The sequence below is a fragment of the Triticum dicoccoides genome, chromosome 4A, assembly GCF_002162155.2.
Source record: "Triticum dicoccoides isolate Atlit2015 ecotype Zavitan chromosome 4A, WEW_v2.0, whole genome shotgun sequence".
Classification (NCBI taxonomy): Eukaryota; Viridiplantae; Streptophyta; class Magnoliopsida; order Poales; family Poaceae; genus Triticum; species Triticum dicoccoides.
In genome coordinates this window covers 182680677-182695527 of record NC_041386.1, presented here as the reverse complement: position 1 = coordinate 182695527, position 14851 = coordinate 182680677, and positions in this window count along the sequence as shown.

Sequence of the window (14851 nt, the reverse complement as noted above, 5' to 3'; positions counted from 1 at the left end):
ACTGCGATGCCCATGATGACATGGCATGAAATGCATGACATGAACAAAATGCAAATATGTCAAGAGTTGGAGTTACAAATATGGCAAGTTACATCCGGGGTGTTACACCTCTCTAGTGCTTCCGCGGCCTTGGTATTTGTTGCCTGGTTATATGTCCACCCTAAACTCGTCCTACCGGTCATGGCGGAATGACTTGACAGAAAAACACAGTTTTGTGGGTGATGAGGAGAGGAAATGTGAAGATATTTTCGAGTGGGTAGTTTTTATAGCCCGGTGCTAAGTGTGAACACATATTAGTTTGATAGGTGTGAACAGATTTGCAATTACTTATTGCGTTGTAATCAGCAATGTGACAAGAAACAAGGTCAAAATTTATTGATGGTAGAAGGTTGACCATGTAGTTGCCACGTGTTATTTATCACACAAGTGTTAACATAAGGAAATGCATGTGTAACTTACTAATCATCGTACACGAGTACTCGCAGACGCATCGTGTGTGATACTCCTAGCCACTGCAAGCAACTAGTTCGCATTTTTCAAAGTTTTTTGTACACACAGTCGCACATGAATTAACTGTATTAACCGTCTGTGTTGTAAATTATCATCGCAAACAGTTCATGCGAGTCGGTTGTTTGCCACGTATTACACACATCTTGTTAAGTTGAACCGTTTCTATTGCGTTCGCTAATTCAAAACAGTTCGTCCGAGTGAACCGTATGCCCTATATCACACACACCTTGATCTGGCTAACCGTTTATGTTGCACTCCCTAATAGAAAATGGTTCATCGGAGCGAACTATATGTTGTATATTGCACACACATTGATATGGCTGCCCGTTTCTGTTGTTCTGCCTCATCGCAAACAGTTCGAACGGGTTAACCGTGTGCCCTGCATCGCACATGCAACTAAAATATGAACCGTGTTTTATGCATCCTCCATCGCAAACATTTCGCACCTTTTTTGATGGATTTTTTACATCCCTGTTTGTGATTAATGCATCGCACACAGTTTCGTCAAAGGATCTCTGATCGTAGTGTCGCTTTAGCAGCATCCTGCAGTAGTGATAGCCTTGGTTTCACAACCTAAGAGAGTATGGCGTCTAGCATAGGAAATTAGCACCATAGAGGTCCTTACCTTGATGGTACTAATTTTGCTAGTTGTGAGCATAAGACGAAAATGCATATTCTTGGACATAACCCCGCCATTTGGCCTATTGTGTGTATTAGCTTGCAAGGTGAATTCTTTGACGCGAGAGAACCAAACCATGAAGCTACCGCAGAAGAGTTCAAGATGCTACCATACAATGCTCAAGCTTGCGATATCTCTGCCTCTTTTCGACTTGTATTTTCTTCTACGGGCAACATGGAACGACAGGATATCCGTGCTGAAAATTAAACGATAATCACTGCCTCTTCTCGCCTTGAACTTTGTTTTCTACAGGCAACATAGAATAACAGGAGTGTCGGGCTGAAATTTGAAACTATTCTAGGCTCGTTTGGCCATTGTATATATATATATTACTAATTACTAAGTTTTCTATGCATTTAATGTAGTGCATAATTCAAATTTGAACTGCAACCACATGCTCCAGTGATGCAAAATGGGTGGGAAATCGTACCTGTGTCATTGGGTGCATGTTTACGTCTCGTTTAAGGAATGAGAATGAATTACAAACTTGTCGTCATCCTGAAACATTGAGAATCTCGGTTTTTAAATCCCAGTAAATAAAATGTCACCCAAAAAACAAGAAACTTGGCATGGTTTCATGACATGGCACATATATGTCGTGGTAAAAAAAATTTCCAATTTGAGAAGAGGCACACACATTAGTAGCCAACGAAGTCCTTTTTGAAACAAAAAGCTGACATGTTAATATCACAAAAGGTCGTATTATATTTACCGTGTTGAAATTTAACCATACTCGGTGGCGTTCGTGCAGCTGTTTGCTTAGACAGGACGAGCCCGAGAAGTCCGCCGTACAGACTCGACGGGACGTGTGCGAGTAGTCCGCCGCGCAGGCTCAACGGGACGTATGCATCCTGTCCACCTCGCAGGCTCGACGGGACACGTGCGAGAAGCAAGGCTGCCCATGCTCACCGGGAAGCGAGCTCTTTGACCTCCATGCACCAGCCGCCGCCCGCCTCGCTCACAACTTCTCCATTAATGGGTTAATTAAAGCAACTGGACGGAGGGTGTTTGCTTGTGAGCCCATGGCAGCATTTCCTTTGTTCATGTTTTCAACTCGTATTCCGCCCTAATTTAAATTGCCACATAGGGCAACGGATAAGACGACCACAAATAAAATGGCAACAGATAATACGACCACAAATTTACAATGGTGTAGAAAATAATTGTCTTACATATTCCGAATAATTTAAAATGCCACACACGGCAAAGCCCGGAAGACATGTGGGCAAGAGAAGAATGAAATTGCAGACAATGATCTGGGTCGCTACTGTCTCTACTCGTTGATGGATCGCCGGGTGGCGAAATCCTCCAGCTCCTTCTTCAATTCCTCACGACTTTGCATGAAAGCAGCCACGGATTCCTCCACCTCCTGCTCGCACTCGATCCAGAGCTTCCTGAAGGCACCCATAAGTTCCTCGACGACAGCTTTCAGCCTCATCTCCGAGGCACTGCTCTGCTCATGCAGCATCTTCCAGCCGGCGGCCTCCTTCTCCTTCTCGCCGACCAACTTGAGGAGCATCATATTGTCACCCATAAGTTGCTCGACGAGGCCGGTCGCCTTGTCAACCGAGGCATCACTGGACTTGAGCAGCTTCATCAAGCCGTCGACCAGCTACTGCTGTGTAGTGACACCAGCGAGAATGTCGTCGTCGCTGGCGAAGGACTTCAGGAACACCGCGAATGCGCTTGTGAGAGCCCTCCTGTGCCCGTGAGAGCTTGTTCGAGGGCTCCGCAGCGCGTCGGGACATCTCTGCTGTGGCTGCGGCTTCGTGGCGGGACCTCTCTAGTGCTTCCGCGGCCTTGGTCTTTGCTGCCTGATTATATGTCCATCCTAAACTCCTCCTACCGGTCATGGCGAAATGACTTGACAGAAAAAACAGTTTTGTGGGTGATGAGGAGAGGAACTGTGAAGTAATTTTCGAGTGGGTAGTTTTTATAGCCAGGTGCTAAGTGTGAACACTTACTAGTTTGATAGGTGTGAATAGATTTGCAATTACTTATTGCGTTGTAATCAGCAATGTGACGAGAAACAAGGTCAAAATTTATTGATGGTTGAAGGTTGACCACGTAGTTGCCACGTGTTATTTATCACACAAGTGTTATAAGGAAATGCATGTGTAACTTACTAATCATCGCACACGAGTACTCGCAGACGCATCGTGTGCGATACTCCTAGCCACCGCAACCAACTAGTTTGCATTTTTCAAAGTTTTTTGTACACACAGAATCGCACATGAACTAACTGTATTAACCGTCTGTGTTGTAAATTCTCATCGCAAAGAGTTCATCCGAGTCGGTTGTTTGCCACATATTACACACATCTTGTTAAGTTGAACCGTTTCTATTGCGTTCGCTATTAAAAAACAGTTCGTCTGGGTGAACCGAATGCGCTATATCACACACACCTTGATCTGGCTAACCGTTTATGTTGCACTCCCTAATAGCAAACGGTTCATCGGAGAGAAATGTATGCCGTATATTGCACACACATTGATATGGCGGCCCATTTCTGTTGTTCTGCTATCACAAAAAGTTCGAACGGGTTAACTATGTGCCCTGCATCGCACATGCAACTAAAATCTGAACCATGTTCGATGCATCCTCCATCGCAAACTTTTTGCACCTTTTTTGACGGGTTTTTTACATCCCCGTTTGTGATTAATGCATCACACACAGTGTCGGATTTCGGGTTCCGGCAGACCCTTGAGGTTTGAACACTGGGGTGCGCGCGGAGATCTCTCCCCTACCGATCTACGTCCAATCTCCTCGCGTGATCTAAGCTGAAAACAACGAACAACACAAGGGACACGAGGTTTATACTGGTTCGGCCACCGTTGTGGTGTAATACCCTACTCCAATGTGTGGTGTGGTGGATTGCCTCAGGGGCTGATGATGAACAGTACAAGGGAAGAACAGCCTCGTGAGAGGTGTTCTTGAGCTGGTGCGATGAACTTCTTGGATGAGTTCAGTTGCCTCTCTCTCTCTCTCTCTCTCTCTCTCTCTGCTAGGGCTCTATCAGATCTCTAGATGTCTCTACTCTTGGATGTCCCGATCCCTCCTCTACTTTGTGGTGGCTAGCTCTATTTATAGAGGCCCTGGGCCTCTCCCCAAATAAAGAGCGGGAAGGGCGCCAACAATTGGCCATTTTGAAGGGGAACATCTAGTACAAGTTATCCTGACCAAAGGTGGTCTTCGGCTGCCAAAAGTACTGGTGATGACGCCGTATTGGGATCCATGGTGACCTCTGTCCTGCCGCTCTGCTGGTCTTGGTCTCGTTGCACCGGAATGGTAACCTTTGCCCGATGCCTTGGCCTGTGCTTGCCCCCTTTGCACCAAAGGGGAAACAAGGACGCTGCGCAGGCCGGCGCCCGCCTGGTCTCGATCGTCATGGATTGCGTCACGGGCTCCTTGCGAGGTACCCTTGCCTTGATCTCTCCGCCTCCTCGCGAGCCTGCCTGATGAGGCTTCCTCTGAGGAAGCTTTCTGTCGTCTGCCCCGCGAGGCTTGGCCCCTCACGAGGGTCTTGAGTTTGAGCTGATGAAGATGGGCCGCGCTGGGCCCCCACTTGAGCCACGCCGCAGGTCGCAGGTAGGCAAGTCTGGGGACCCCCGTTCCCAGAACGCCGACAGTAGCCCCTGGGCCCAAGGCGCGCCCGGGCTTGGCCTAGCAGGGAAGCGAAGGGGCAAGCACGAAGTGCCGCGGGCCCAAAAAGCCTGCGGCCTCGGGCGCCGCGTGGTGATTGATTGGACGTGGGCGTCTGCGCTTCCCCACGACGCCTTGTTGTGCGCCCGGCTAAGCGGACCCGCAGTTGCACATAGTTGTTCCTCCTTTCTGCTGCTCGCCCGCCTCCTACCTTTCCTTCCTCTTCGAGCTCCAGTCTCCGCCGCCAACCCAGCTCGAGTTCTTCCCTCTCGTCACCGCCATGGAGCTGACGATTAAAGGAAGGGGAAAGAAGCCCGTGCCTTCGCCCCGCACACCTCCGGCGGCGGCCCCTGCCGTTGCTCGGTCGATCATACTCAATCCAGAAGCTTTGAACAAGGTCCGCTCCGCCCTTGCCACGATCTTCAATGAGTGCGGCAGGACCACAGTCTGGCCTGCATCCCATGCCGCCCTTGATAGGATCATCACGGAGGTTCGATTCTTCGCTGATGCCCTATGGGCGGGTCTGGTTCCCCCCTTTTCCACCTTCTTCAATGCGGTGTTCTCCCATTATCAGATCCGCATGATGCACCTTGAGCCAGAGTCCATTACTCTTCTGGCTGTCTTTGCTTTTGTTTGCGAGGTGATGATAGGCATTCCTCCTTCCGTTGCCCTGCTGCGCCACTTCTTTACCTTGCGCCTGAGCGACCCCACTCAGTGCTCAGGGTGTGTGAGCTTCTTCCCTGTGCCAGAGACGGCCGCTTCAGGGATCGACTTCGGCCTTCCTTCTCCTGAGGCTAGGTTCAGAGAGCGGTGGCTGTACTTGGACGTCGGAGTGCCCAACCCTTTGCTCTCGCACCCGACCTTGCCTGCCGTTCCCAACCCAGGCTGGGATCATGAGGTGCTCGCGAGCCCCCGGCTCGCCTTCGTCTGGCGCCGCTTTCAGAGTTTGAGGGCGCTCAATGTGTCAGCACCCAAGGTGGTGAAGGAGTTCCTCCAATGTCTCATTGCTCCTCTACAACGCCACTCTCGCCGGATGTGGGACTTTGCGGGGCATAGAGACCGCATGCGGCTTCAGGAGGAGGACTTGGCGCCTGAAGTGCTGCGGACGGTGCTCGGGGTCTTGACTGGCGATCCTTCCCCAGGCATCCTTCGGAGCAATGGTGTCCTCTTGTATCTTTGCTCCGGCAGGGCCAATTTTGTGAGGCAGATGCCCAGCTTCGACGAGTGCGCACTGCGCCTGGCTGGCTTCATGGGGCCCCGCAAGAACCCAGCCGCCATGGTTGCTTCCCCTGCCGCCCATAGCGGTCCTTCCTCGGGCGACAGGGCGGGGAGACAAGAAATGGCGGGAGTTGAGGCAACCGATGTTGAGGTGCCGACGCCGCGAGAAGCCTCGAAGGCGGCATCTCCCGAGGCCCACCCTGGAGCGGCGGTAGGTGCGGAGTTGCGGCCTATGGTTCCTGAGGCCGGGGCTCCCGAGGACCCAGCCGTTCCTCGCGAGGCGACGCCTGATGGCGCCCCTCAGGCTGACTCCTCTAGCGCTGATTATCTTGACGCTTCTTCCGCACCAGAGGCCGACCCCTGCGCCAAGCGCTTAGGTCGGTTCCGCGTAGACTTCGTGGCCCTCCGCAAGAGAAAGGAGGCCTTGGGTGGCGACGACCGCCCGTGCCACTTTGTTGAAGCGCAGGAAGTACTTTGCCATGCACGAGTAAGTCTTCTTCTTTCTTTGCTCATTTACTTTGCTATCCCTGCGACTGATTGTGGCCCTTTGAGGTCCTGCCCTGCGAGACTCGCCGAGTCAGCCAGGGAGCCATCCCCCCAAGTTTCGCCTTCTCTGCTGGCCCTGGGCTCACCGAGCTCGAGCGGCACCCCTGCTGCCAGACCGGTTCGTGGAGTGGTCCATTCCATAGGGCACCTCGAGCCTGCACGCCCGCTGTCCTTTCTTCATGAGTCCTCCTGGGGCACATCCGGCTTGCCCTGCGTTCCTCCTCTGATCATAGATGGTGAATGGCTGAAGTCTATCTTTGGCTCCTCCTCTGTGGGTGGACCATTGCCATGCCGGATTCCTAGAGAGGTCCGCTCAGCGATGGCTAGGGCGCCAGCCCCCAGCTCCGCGCCGGGAGGGGGCTTGCCGCCTCGTGGCCCTCCGGATGCTCCAGTGGAAGAGGGTGATGCGGATGACGTGCTCAGGCGCGTCCGGGAGCGACACGCCCTTCGCGAAGAGTTCCTCCAGAGGGCGGCGGATGCGGTGAGCCGGATCGGGGCAGAGTTTGCTGACGAGGATGCGCGCCTCGAGGCCGAAGGTTTGCGCCTTGTTGAGGAGAGGCGCAAACTAAAGGTAGCCGTCGCCCTCGCGCGTCACCAACGTGATCTCGATAACGCGAAGGCTGAAGCGTTGATGGTAGCTTTGTGGGAGGCCTGCTCCCAGGCCATTGAGGAGGCTCGAGAGGCAGACCGATGGTGCAACGATGCGGAGGAGCACGCACGGGAGCTCCAAGCCTAGAGCAACTCCCTGGAGCAGCAAGTGGAACTGCACCAGGCGGCCCTTGAGTCGATGGGGGGGGCTCTGTTGACCGGGCGGAGTTTCTGAAGCGCGAGGAGGCACTGATGCTGGGGGCCGCCGAGCGCAATCTTGACCTTGAGCGGTTGGAGACGAGGGAGCGCCTAGTGTCTCGGGCGGAGGATGACGTTGCCACACGCGAAGCCCGGGCCCAGGAAGAAGTCGACCGCCGCGTGGCAGAGGCTCGCTCGGCCTTCGAGCGCGAATACGAGACGAGGTTGGGGCTGATCAAGGCCGAGGCTGAGGGCAGGACCGCAGCCCTCAGGGCCAAACTGGCCGAGGTGACACGGCGTGTGGACTCCTCTGCAGCCGCCCTCAGCGCGGCACAGGCGGAGCTATCCTCTTCCCGGGCCGAGCAGCTTCTTCTCCAACAGAGGGTCGATGACGCCGAGGCCGTCGCGCAGCGGAATGAGGACGAGATCTATCGGCGGCGGGTTCTGGATCATGAGCATGCCCCCATGCTTCAAACGCTTAGAGAAAGGGCCAGCACAGCTTTGGGCAACATCTGCGAGGCTGCCGCTAAGGAGCCGCACGAGGTCAACTACGCCGGCAACCTCCAGTTTTTCACCGATGTGGTGACGCTTCTGGAGGACCGCTCCAAAAGGTCCCGTTGGCTTGTCGAACAGAGGAGCCGAGCCTTGCTCGGGCGTGCATTCTCCCGCGTCTTCAGCTATCTACTGGGCAAGGAACCCCACTTCGACTTCGACGCTGCCATCGCACCCGTGCCCATAGCCGTCTGGGGTGACCTGGCGCGATGGGTGGAGGACAATGTGGATGCCCTCGTCAGGGCCTTTGCGTCTGATGATGACGGTTAGTCGTGGCCGCCAATGAAGGCGGTGTTGTGGATGTGCCTGGCGCTGACGGAGATGCCTGCGGCGGTGGCGGCAATGTCAACGACGCTAGTGATGCCTCCGAGGATGCCCAAGAAGATGCGGTGAATGATATGTCCGACTGACCGCATGTCACTGGTGTTTATCCTGCACGAAGAAGGTTCGGGCTTGGCCCTGAAGAATGTAAGAGCATTTTGGGAGGGGAAGCCCCTCATGTAAAGGTTTGCAATTAGTACCCTGGTAAGCATAATGTTGCATGTGAACTTAGCCGCTGGCCCGGTGATGGGTCAGCTGACTTGTGTACCTTCAGACCTCGACGAGTCCCGAGCGGGCCTGCAGGGGCCACCACACCTTGGGTGTCTTCTGATTAACTTGTAGATTCCGCGATGAAAACCTCCAGAAAGGGTGCGGTAATAGCGGTCCTGGTTGTAAACGTGCCTGGCCCGGGGGGCAGCCAATGCTAACTTTGGACGCAAAGCCGAAACCAGAACGCGAGAGACTGCTCGAACGAGACTAAACACCCCTTCCCCCAAACACACACAAGCATCGAGCTCAAATCCAACTTAAATCCAAATCGAAGAACTTTGTCAACAAGGAAAGGCAAAAGCAAAAGGTCGCGTTCGGCACCTAGTCTAGTCTTCGACGTCTTCTCACCAGCGCGGAGCTAAGTGCTGCCACTGGCGTGGGTGGGAGCCCCCGAGGGCAGCTCTCCGGAGACTCCGGGGCGTGTACAACCCCACTCATTATTACGTGAGAGTGTCACGGGCGGCGAGCTTCACAGGCACTGGGCCTTCTTCACAGGTACCTGCCTAGCTTCATATCGCCAGACGAGGGCCCCGCCTTGCGCCTCACTCTGCCGCCATTGACGGCGACCGGAAACCAAGGACGACGCCAATGGGGCAAAGCGGTCGCCAGCGGTTCCCTCGATGACCACATGTCCCCTGCCGGGGGCAGGCCCTGGGGCACCTCCCTGGCAGGGGCCTACCTCCTGAGAATGCCTTGCTCCGACCGCTGCGGGGACAAACCCGAATCTCGGCCCCTCTCCTGCAGCGCCCTGCGCCCTCCTCCTGAGGGGTATGAGGCTGCAGAATTGGGGCAGCCACCTGCTGTGGTGACCTGTATCTCCCGCGACCCATGGTTAGCGTAAGCTTGCTCCTGAGGGATGAGTGGTACCCGATAGTTGCCGCCGCCGATGCGGTTGTCGAGGCTCTCCTAGGGTTCCTGAAAGAGCTCGGCTCCTGGCGTCTCCTCGCCCCAGCCTAGCCCGAGGAATGAGCCATGATCTTCTTCCAGTGCGCACCCCTGATCCACCATGATCTTCTTCCAGTGTCTGGTACGTGGGATTCCAAGGATCCGCTCATGGCAGCGTATCGATGAGAGGTGGACATAGTGGCTGGTCATTTCAAGGGTTATCAGGTTGACCATATAGACTGGCTAAAGAATGAAGCGGCAGACGCTTTAAGTCACCTAGGCTCTCAGCGTAAACCGGTGCCACCCAATGTCTTCCTGGATGTACTTCATAATCCGTCGGTCAGGTTACCCACAGAGGAGGAGTTGGCTATTGCTGATCCGGAGGCTCAATTGGTAATGGCTCTTCATGTTATACTGGATTGGACAGTCCCATACCTAGCCTACATGAACCGGGGCGAGTTACCAGGTGATGAAACCTTGGCCCGGCAAATAATCTGGTGATCCAAGTCAATGACCATTGTCAATGGGGAGTTACATCATTACAACGTCACAGGGGCGATTCAGCGTTGTGTGTCTCCTCAAGAAGGTTGTGAGATCTTGCGAGAGATCCACGAAGGTGATTGTGGTCACCACGCCGGTTCAAAAACCTTGGTTGTCGTGGATTTGTCACGGTAGATGTCCTCGTGAAAGGACTTAGTCGTGGAGCCATCACAACGGGTTAGCTTAAAGGGGTTAAACCGGACAAGGGGACACGGGAGTTTATACTAGTTCGGCCCCTTTGATGAAGGTAAAAGCCTACATCTAGTTGTGATTGCTATTGCAAGGGTTTCGAAGGCCAGGGAGGAAATCTGCTTTGTCTGGCTCTCGAGTTGTTGTTGTCTATCTCTAAACCACGGCCGGGTCGTCCCTTTATATACATAGGTTTACGCCTGCCAGGCTACAGAGTCCCGAAGCCGGTTTATAAACGTATCCGGTTCGGCCTCTCTCTTTCTATCTTACTATACAAGTTACATGACTAGGCCTGTTTACATTTACAGACTGTAACCCGCCTTTGGGCCCTCCGTAAAGCGCCATCATCTTTACATCTTCATGGGCTTCTATTCTTCAAAGAGTCAACCCGACTACATAAGACCGGTTTACCTCCAGTAGTAATATCCCCAACATTAGGCCCCAAATTGGTTTGAACTTGTTCATGTCAATCTTCCACACTTTAGAAAAAAATCTTCTCTCTTATCTTCATTTTTGATCTTGTAAACCGCCGTGACGTCATACTTCAAAATTACGATAAACCGTCCTGGCGTCATCCATCCGTTGATGTCGGAGATTTCCTTAATTTAATATATATCCAGTCATCAAGGCGACACCTTTATTAAATTATCCATTTTTGGGCTCCTCGATTCTCGTACTTGCCAGTTTTTCACTTCACCTTATAAATAGGAACGAGGGGTCATTTTCACCGTTTCCCCCCATGCCTCTTCGCGTCGTCTTCCTCGCACCGCTCAGCCTCTGGAACTCCACCGCCACCATCGACCGTCGTCTCTGCTCCAACCTTGGCCGCTGCATCACCCTGAACGCACCAGAAAACTGCGGCGCCCTTCCGCTTCCTCATCAACTCCGGTAAGTTCTCTAAATTTTTTCACCATAGATCTGTTCTAGGGTTTTGACATTCTTCGCAGTTCTTCCAAAGTTCATCAATGCTATTCTTCCCTGTTCTTCCTTTAATAGATGGACACTTCATGCTTGATGCATCTCTTGCCGTAGCTTACCTACCATGGTCATCACAAATCCTTATGCGCAAAGAACTGATCTAATCTGTCAAAAAATGCTTTAGTTCTGCACCCCTTCAAGATCCAATTATTTTTGCTTTTCTGTCCTATCTTTAGATCCGAAAGTTTTATACATCATTGTGAGATATGTTTCTATGTTCCTGTGAGATCCATTTCTCCTCGCACCAATATAAGCGGTTTATCATTGTATAAATAGCCTATGCCATTAGCCCTCTGATAAACCGGAAGAGCATGTTACCTTCATAATTATGCTCCGGTTTAACAGTGTCTGATCAATCCTGCGCTAGCATTACCTTTCTTTCTCATTATAGTAGTCTCCGGGTTTTACCATTTATCATATCAGTATGTTTCTTACTCCCTTGTCTCTTGTGTATAATCATGCATAATTTATAAACCGGCCTTTCATTTTCAGTTTGTTCGCTTTGCAATGGCCAAACAATTCACTGCCTGCAACTGGGCTCGTTCCCGGGTTACTGAGGCTCAATTGAATGAGATGGTTAGCATCGGCTCTCCGCCTAAGAAAACTAAGATCAAATGGCAAGTTCCAGGAACTGAGAATCCTCCAACCCCAAGACAAGGCGAAGTGGTAATCTTTGTTGACCATATAGGCCGTGGTTTCAAACCGCCAGGGTCAAAATTTTATCGAGATGTGCTTGCCAGCTTCCAGCTGCATCCACAAGATATTGGTCCCAACTCAGTCTCCAGCTAATGCAATTTCCATGTCTTTTGTGAAGTCTATTTACAAGAAGAACCAACTGCAGAACTGTTCCGGGATTTCTTTCACTTAAACAGGCGCACAGAGTTTGTGAATGGCCCGAACACAGAGCTTGGTGGTGTCTCGATTCAAAAGCGGAAAGAAGTGGAATTTCCTCATGCCAAACATCATAGCCACCCAAAGGAATGGAACCAAACATGGTTCTATTGCAGAGACACTTCGCCTGAGGATGAAAATCCCCTCCCCGGCTTCCGTGATCATAGATTATCCAATACTCACCCAATGCCACAACGCCTGAGCTCTTCAGAAAGGGCAAAATACGCTCCTCAATACCGGTGAAGTTGATGATCCTCAACGCCACTGCAACATCCAATTATCTAAGGAAGAAGTTACTGATGGGGTAAAGAAAAGTCTGAATGAATCGGAACTGGTCTGTAGTCAAACCGGTCTGAATCCCTTCTACACCAAGAACAAACCGCCTGCTGTAAGCATTACACTTCCTCTTCATCTCTAATATCTTTGACTTATACAAGCTGTAACCCTTCTTTATATGTATAGGGTGATGACCCTTTCTGGAAACGGAAACCCATAGAGAAAGCGGCAAAGCCAACTGGAGATAAAGTGGTCAAACCAACCCGCCCGAAGACCAAAGCCGTAAAACAGACATCAAAGCAGAAAACGGCTAACCGGATTACTATGGAACTTGATGATGATACTGATGACCCAGAAGTTGAGGTAGAACTTGAATCACTTGGCTCTCTTATTATGCATCTTGTTAACAATGATCTTCCTCAGGAGGAGGCAGAAGCTAGTCAGGCTGAGGACGTAGAGCTAATTACCCTTTCCTCCTGTTCAGACTCTATGCCAACACAAAAAAGTCGCCAAACAATTCGGAAAGCAAGCTTTTATCATCCTCTTGCTCACTTGGATCCAACATTTATTTTGAAGACTCAACAGCATGAAGCTCGTCGGACAACCCGGCACAGTGGCCAACAGGTCACCTCTACCGGTTTACCTGATACTCCAGTTCGGAAGTGCCGGTCTGAGGTCTCTCCTACTTCTGACCATTCTTACCCCAAGGCAGGTTATTTCAGACAGCCTCTTAATCCGGTCGATTCAAATTATCAGGTGACACCTCCTTCCTCTTCTGGTGAATTGACAGCAACTCAACTCCCCCTTTGAAAACTGTGGCCGGGTGAGTTATGAAAAACCTTTCCTTTCAATGCGCCCTACATCTTTTGAACAGGATATTAATCCTTTTTTATTCTGCTTGCAGGGCCAAAGCCAGACCCAGCAAGAAAGCTCGGGTCACCAATCCGCCAGAAGACCCTGTTGCCGAAGAAGAAGAACCAAGAGGTGAACCGGAGCAGACTGGTGAACCGGAAGGCCTCCATCCTGAAACAACTTTTGATGATCCGCCCCTTGATGGCCCACATACTGATGAACCAACAGGTATTGTGCCTGCCACCCCTGATACTAAACTGGCAGAACCAAACCGGGCTAATCCAATGAAAGACACTAAAATTCCATTATCATCCACCAAAAATCCTGAAGGCCAAGGTGACGACGTTATTATTACTGGAGCAGGCCACAGCTCTCCTGGTCATCCCATCATTTTGGCTCAGCATAGCGCCAAAGAAGAGCAAATTGCCAGGGATAAAGGTAAATGGAGCAGCGACTTATCAAACTATGCTCATCTTAACGCTGATGAGCTTCATTCCGGCTTCTTGAACCGTCTGCACTCAAACCGGGATTATGAAGCCGGTTTGGTGAATTTGATGAAAGAACGATATGAGGTAAATGCTTCTCCCTTGCACATTGATTTATAGCTGAAATACTATTCCAAGTAGTCTCCAAGAGCCGTTTTATGATTGTCAATCATAAACCGGGTCTTTGTAACACTTTAAGCATCCCATCATTGATCCTTGCCAAGGTGTGTCCTCAATCATAGATAAGACTCATGTTTGAAAAATTAGATAACGTTCTGCAGCATAGCCCCCAAAGGCAGGTTTAACTTGGCAAGTTAATCCAGTTTTTAATCCACACGGCCAGTTTAGAACAAACGTACATTAGCCCCCAAGTGTCAAGGATAATGCTTGCATTGCTCTAGAGACTTGCATAGAGGGTAGTATTTGAGAGAAAATAGGCATTATCCCCCAAGTATGAAGTGGATAACTTGTTATATGCTTTATACTTAGTGCATAAATATGTTGTTTTGTTGAATATACCTTCAATGTTGCAGGCTGAACTGAGAAGCAAAGATGCCCAAAACTCTGACTTACAAGAAAATGTGAAGTCTCAACAAGCCAAAGCTGCAAAAGCCAAAGAGGAGCTGACGCAGGCCCTGGCCGGAATGAAAAAATTGAAAGAATCCTTTAATCAAGATCGTGCTGAATGGGAAACTGAAAAAGCCGGTTTGACCAAAAGAGCTGTAGATGCCGAGGAAGCCGTGAAATTGGTGGTTGAAGAACTAGCCGGTTTGAAGCGCCAAATCAATGCTATGACCTCTACTATCTTTGGTAAGTGTCTGCTTATGTATGTTGCACCAGTCAATGAATCTTAAAACTGACCAAAATGTTGTTAAAATCTTTGGCAGGAACTCGGATCACCCATCTTGGTGCAGATATGCGGATGAAGTTCAAAGCGGCATATACATTGGTTGAGCAGCTATACTCTGGATCTCAGCGAGCCATTAGTACAGCGGCTTATAACAAACCGGCGCCAACGTTGATTAAAGAGACCCTTGAGAAGCTGAGCATGTTACCGGTGCGTATTGTCGAGTTGAAAAGAGCCGCTACGAGAATAGGAGCATTAACCGCCCTTATTCGAGCCAAGGCCTGGATTCCAGACCTTGAAGCGGAGGATATCATTAAAGGATATCCAGGCATTAAAGAAGACGGTTCAAACTTTGACAATGATGATCTTCGGCGGCTGACCAAA